Source organism: Asparagus officinalis, chromosome 6 (genome assembly GCF_001876935.1).
Source record: "Asparagus officinalis chromosome 6, Aspof.V1, whole genome shotgun sequence".
In the NCBI taxonomy this organism is placed as follows: Eukaryota; Viridiplantae; Streptophyta; class Magnoliopsida; order Asparagales; family Asparagaceae; genus Asparagus; species Asparagus officinalis.
Window position 1 is genome coordinate 2263293 of NC_033799.1, and position 7055 is coordinate 2270347.

Sequence of the window (7055 nt, forward strand, 5' to 3'; positions counted from 1 at the left end):
CAGGAGGAGGGTGGTGGCGGCGGGTGGAGAGGTGGGGGAGGGAGGAGGGAGAGCAGAGGGATTGTAGGGTTAGAGAGAGAGAGAGAGAGAGAGAGAATGGGTATTATAGTCTTTCCCTGTGTGAAATTCATTGAGCTTTGTGTTTTGGGGGCTCAGAGAACAAAAAATTTACTTTTGGGGGTAAAACACCCGTTGAAAAAGTCTTGGGGGTGGGAAGCTTGTTTTCATTCGTTTTGGGGGCTGGAAGCATTTTTCCCTTTTTCTTTTTTTTGGGTGGGGGTGGTGGGTGTTATATTTTGTTCCGTTAGTTTGTATTTTATGTGCTTCATGTTGCTCTAATTTGGATTGCAGCGTGGAACTTGGATACTAAAGAAGCCTGATCGACTGTCATGAGATGTACAAATCTTCGTTATTCGAATTAGAGGTGTTCTCTGTTGCTTCACTTTTTTTTTAAAAAAAATAACTTTTAAATTACCATCCAAATGTTGTTTCTTATTACCCTTTACGGTGAATTATGGTTGGTTTACTTTTTTACCGTGAATTATGACGAATTGTTGTTCCTTACCCTTAATTGGTGGCGAATTATGCTTATAAATCAGCGACAAGGCCCTTTTCTTTATTTAAAAAAAAGGTGAATTATGGTTGGGTTTTTTTTTTTTACTTGACACTCGTAAAATGAATTCTTGTGGGAGATTTAAGGATTGATTTTCCTCCTTGTAGTTTTTTATGTTTTTGCACTTTTGTATCTCAAGTTGTTGAAACTAGACAAAGTATGTCAATTGATAAACTTTACCCCCAGGTAAAATAGAAAGGCTCTGTATTCTACAGTTTGAAGAATTGCCTGAAGATAGCAATTTAGGATGATCTATACTAGTATTGATTCAAGATAGCAGTTTAGGATTGTTGTGATTCCTCGTGCATCTTTAATTTAGTGTGTTCACTGTTGTGCTTCGGGGACCTTGCTAGCAAATTCAGTAGTCGATTATTGAATCCTCAACTGTATATTTCGTGAGCTCCCAAGTGTTTGATATGAAGATGAATCCTCGTTATGCTTGACGTTGTTCTGCATCGTGGTATGTACTATTCTAGCAATATATTTTTTATTTTATTTTTTTTGGATATTTTTACTACACGACCCATAATTCGGAGGATGATGTGTCGAGACGCGATTCGACGGTTGAGGATGGACCACGTGTGAAATCCCTGAGGATGTTTGTTTGTTCCACTGGGTAGAGTTGAGAAAAGTTGCAACAAGCTCTTGCTTGCTTCACATGGAAGGGCAAGGGGGAGTAGGGTTTGGTTGTGTGCAGTGAGAGCCGAAAGGTTTAGTTTAGTTTAAGGGGGCTGATTGGATGTGATGTGAAATTGGGTGGAGCCATGAGGTTTTGAGAGAGCTACGGAGCCCCAGAAGGGGGTGAGCACAATTTGAACCGACTCTGTAGGCAAGCGTGACTGGGCGAGAGCAGTACCGGTGTGGCACCCGGAAATCCTCGGGGTGACCCTTTCTTTACGTTTGTGTACCATGGATATGTCTACTTTCACCATGCATCTGGTCCGAACCAAGATAAAAAAGGAGGGTTATGTTAGCGGCTAACGTAAAGCATAGTCGGATCTATTTAACACGGAGTGGCACCACATTTTGGGAAACCCGTTTGTTTTTGTTGTCTTTTTTTTGTGGTGCTTTACTTAATAGTGTAAGATTGGATTATTTTTCGGACTATAGACATGACTTGTGTTGGTATCAAAACTCAAAATTCTCATCGTTAGCCGTGGTGATGGATCAAGAAAATTCTGAGGGTATGATGATGAAAGAGAAGCTCTCAAAGCAGTGAAAATGATCTTGTGCGCTAGCGTTGTTATATTCAGGGCCTATTTATTCAGGGACACGTCATGTTTCCCTTGGTGGTGGTATCAAAGGGAGCTTTTACTAGCCGGGCATCAATGCACAGTAAAAGGGTGAAACCCATATTTAATATCCTTAAGATTGGGGCGCGTGGACAAAAAAAAGTAATAAAAAAAATAGCTCTAAGATAGGCTACTAGATTTATTCATTTTAATTATTGCAGGCTTCAATTAGGAAGAAACAGGCCCCTAGTTGGGCCTTTAACTTGTTCGAGATATTAATCAAGTTTAGCTCTGAACAAGAGCGATGTTTATCTTGTGTTGAAGGCCTAACCTTTATTAAGGCCCGCTATAGTCCAGCTCTGGGGCAACAATTATCTTCTAGCTTGAAACTAGTAAAACAAAACGGACGTAAACAAATTTATATATGATTCAACAATTCGGTCTATTTTGTTTTTTATCGTTTTATTGTTTATCACCTTCCTCTTCTTCTTTTTTGAAAAATTTCTTATAATGACAAATTAAATAATGCTTTTTTTTCTTTTTTGGAAAACCAAGCAAAACCCATATAAAACAAGAGCTGAAAGCTAGAAACAGCAGTGAGCACAGTAAAAGAGAGAGAGAGAGAGAGAGTAGAAGAAGACAAAGAAAACAATTGATAATATCTACACGTAGGCATAATAAAAATTCCATAAAAGTAAAACAGACAAATAACTCTTCTTTATTCCCTCCTTAACATATTTTCATTTTTCAAATAACAAAAACTAATTAATCTTTTGAGGGTGGAAAAGCGATCGAGAAAAAAAAAAGAGAGAGAGAGAGAAAGCAAAATCAGAGCAGCAGTCCTCTGCAACAGCCTCCTCCCCTCCGCTCCTCTCTTTTTTGGCAGCCGAATAGAAACAAACCATAAGAAATAAAACCAAATACACCCTACGATTTTTTAAGTTATTCCTCCTTTATCTATTTGTTTTCATAAAAAAAAAACCATTTGCTCTAAACTATTTTACGTGAAGCCCCTTCTAAGTTTAAAATGCTCATGCTGAAACATCATCATATATAAAAATCTTGACGCAGATATAACCACAGCAGCTTGCTCGAAAGAAAATAAAAATTGGGTCGAAAAATAACCTTGTATGTGAATATTTTGAATTTTTAGCAGCGGGGCTCAAAATTAAAAAAGAAAGACAAGTTTGGGCTTTGGGTTTATAGATGAAAAGCCAGCCGCGTTACTTATACCCTGCCACCCTCCCCCTTATAAATAACCACTACACTCTACACGCTACACTACTACAGAGAGGGGGCGAGCGGGTATCTCTGTGCTCAGTTTCCAGTTCTCTAGAGAGAGAGTGAGAGAGAGAGGGGGGTGGGGGAGAAAATTAATCCAGAGGGAGGGAGGGGGGGATTCTAATTAATTTCGGGCTGCAGGAGCAGGAGGAGGAGGGTGGCATGCGCCGCCCGCGCGTGCATGGGGAGGATGGAGGTCCCGGGGTGGGTCGAGGGTTGGTGGAGGAGACCTTCTTCGTGGGGTGTGGCCCACGGGAGGAAGAGGAAGAACGAGAAGAAACATCTTCTGCCTCCACTGCTGCACCAGCATCTGCCCCCACTGCGTCTCCTCCCACCCCTCCCGCACCCCTGCTCCAGGTTCATCGTCAAATTATGCTATAAATCCCCCCCACCCCCCTCCTATTTTTTTCGCGGCCCAATTTAATTTGCTGCGATTTTTCATGGGCCCGTTGATAATTAATTTTGCTCAGATATGCTATTTTTGACTAATCCCTCGACGCGGGTGGCGTTTAGTCCTGGGTTTTACGTAATTAATTTCTGTTTTCGGCCGATTTCGTTGGAACTTTTCTGGTGGGTTTCTCTCGGTGAATCGGTTGGCCTTTTTTTTAGCTTAGTGGTTAATTTTGGTGTCTTTGATTATTGGGTTGCTGTTAATTGGACGAAATTTCTTGACGTGGGTGGTTTGCAATTGTTAATCGCTTAATAATCTGTTTATTATTTATTTTGCTATAATTTTCATGTGCTTTAACTTAAAATTGGCGTGTTGTGTCTTTTGCCATCTCAATCGTTTAATTTTTATTGCTGTTTGAAATCCCCAGGTTTCCTTTGCCACGCGACCTCATACCCTGTTAATTGTGTTTTCCTTCTCAATTTATATATGTTTTTTACTGTGGTATAATTTGAAATTGGGCTCTCTCTTTTTTTTTACTGTTTTTAGTTTGCAATTTCAAATTGTGATCTGGTTAATTTCCGCGACCTGCTTTGCTACAATTGCAAACTTTCCTTGCTACCAAAGTTTTAAATCTGTTCCGTTTATAGAAGGGAAATTAACTTCTCTTTTTTTCCAAAATAAAAAAAAATTGTCTTTTACCACCAAGTTCAATCTTTACCCCCTTGAGTCCAATAAATTCAAAAAATAAAATTAAATAGTTTGCTTTTTTCGCGTAAATTCTGCAATGGGCAAGTACTTCGTCATAAATGAAGTCGGCGTGCAGCCTTCACCGCGTCCTTAACGCCCGCAAAAGTCCAAAAATCTTGTCATTTTGCCCCCCCGTAATTATTAGTTTACAGCCCTGCCCAGCTGTAAATACCCACCTTCTCCTGCCAGTACTATCGTCAGAGGGCAATATCGTCATTCCCCCTCTACTGTCTTGTTCTCTCTGGCCTTTCTCCTTCTACACAAAGTTTCACATTGGTCAAAGCATATACCGGTAATAATTGCCCAATGACGGATGAAAATCCTGGACGCGGGGGCATTTTGGGAACGACATAGCCTTGTAGTTTGCAGGGTTATTTTTTTGGGGATAAGATGCTAATTCTGTCGATTCTAAATCATGCTTACTAGTAGGATTCATGTAGCCAACGTAAAAATTGTTTTGTGCTAGGGTCATTTTGGAGATGAATACTAAAATTTATCAATTCTGAATTATATTTTAGGTACGAAGATACGTGTATAATGATGTGGTTCGCCTCGACGACCTGCAGAAGCTAATTGACTGTTCTTACGTGCAGGTAATAGCACGTGTCATTTGTGTGTCATTTGTGTATGGTATCATCCTAAAATATGGGACCAATAAGAAGGACAAATAATATGTCTGCTCCTATTGCATAATGAGCTTGTCATCATTAATGATGGCTAGTTCTCGTTCTTCCTCTTCCGGGGGATGAAGCGACGTCAGTTTTAATTATAATTTGTGTTTTTTTTATTGGCAGTCGTATACTATTAACAGCGCCAAAGTTGTGTTCCTAAAGCAAAGGCCCAACACGAGGCCCTTCAAAGGGTCCGGCAACATCTGCCTCACCTGTGACAGGCTCTTGCAAAGCCTTCCACTTCTGCTCCCTCTCCTGCAAGGTAACGATGACAAACCCCCCCCCCCTCCCCTGCCGGGGGCATTCTGGGAACAGCTTTAATTAATCATATGGATAGGTCATTTTCGGGAACACTTCACGCAGAACGTTTTTTGTGCGATGCGCAGGTTGATCATGTGGTGACTCAGGGCGGGGACTTATCGAGCATCTTGTTCCGGTTCGACGAGGCGGACTTCGCGTTCACGATGGACGGCCACGACGACCCGATGGACGATGGATCGGACGGGCAGATCACGCCGAACTCCATACTGGAGGACCCGACGCAGTACAGGGGGGGCTCCTGCTCCAACAACGGAGGGGGCAGGGGCAGTTTGGGAAGGGACGAGGAGGTCGTGAAGAGGAAGAAGAAGGGAGCGAGCGGGTTCTTCGTGCTCTCGCTTGGTAACAGGAGGAAGGGGGCCCCACACAGGTCTCCTCTCTCCTAATCACAACGTCTAATTAAATTATGCTGTTGTTAATGTAGTCAGGGTGTGGTTCCCACGATCCCCTTGCAGGGTCATTATGGGAATTTTTTTTCCTTTTTTGTTTTTTTTTTTTTTCGATTTCTGTATTCGGTTTGTGTTTGTTGGGATGGGCCGGATGGGGGTTCTGATATGGTGGGGGGTGCATTTACCATTACTGACTCGGTGAGCTTGGTTGAGGCTCAACCTTTTGGTCACCAATTTTGTAATTGATGTAATGGAATGCATATTTATATTATAAGATATATATAATGTTTATTAACACTATAATTAATGGGTGGTTTTGTGGATTGCCTCCTACTTTTATCTATTGTTCTGTAGTCGCACCTTTTGAGATTTCTATTTGGTTTTTGTAAATTTTAAAATATTTTCTCCAAGAAGAGAAGAAGGTAAAGAGAATAGATTGCGCCAAGTATGAAATTTAAAAATTAAAAGTTATTGGCTAATAAGCCCCATCCATTCAAGTGTTTCTTTTTAAAATGAAAGTAATGCAAATGAGTAACATTGCAAGTTATAAGGGGGTAGAGAGGAAAAATTAATTGAAAACTGTATCTAATGTTTATGTGAACATTTAATGTTTTTGTGAGCTAATAAGCCCCATCCATTCAATCTGGCATGTAATTGTCATCTCTCTCTCTCTCTCTCTCTCTCTCTCTGTGCATACTCGTTGTCTTTTGTCTTTCGTCTTTTGACCAGCGACTTCGTAAAAAAATTATGTAATTTTGAAAAAATATGTAAGGGCATATGTGCTAAATGTAACGTTCTCTTACCTCATCGGCCTTCCAATTCTCTGTAGAGGATACTATTACTGCTGTTACTGCTGCTGCCTAATAAGACCTACATGGATTCTTACATTTTATGACAATTTGCAGCCTTTTTATTCCATCTCATAATGATTTTATAAAACAATGGAAAAGGGGATAAAGAAACAAGCAAGTACCATAAACCATAAATTTATAGAGCTATGTTATAAAGACCCAAAATATGAGATCATTAGAGCAGCTCCAACGTGGGGCTCTATTTTGCATCCCAAGCTTTGGCATATTCCTTAGAATATGCTAAAATAGAGTTATGTAACTTCAACCACACTTCTCTTTTTCCAACTCCATTTCAATTTCTCTCAATTTTTTAATTCTTTTACTTATTTTAAAAATATATAATGTAATCATATATTTAAATAAAATTAATTTTCTTTAATGAATTGATAATAAGAAATAGAATTAATTTTCTTAATTTTCTTTAATGAATTGATAATAAGAAATAGAATTAATTTTCTTTAATTCTTGGAATTTTATATTTCATTTAATATTCATTTAATATTATTTAATATTACTCTCATTTTGAATATATAAAAATAAAAAAAATAAAAAGTTATATAAT

General features: G+C 39.3%; 1 pseudogene; it reads left to right on the forward strand.

Moving 5' to 3' along the window:
* LOC109844716 lies at positions 3289–5942 on the forward strand (annotated as a pseudogene).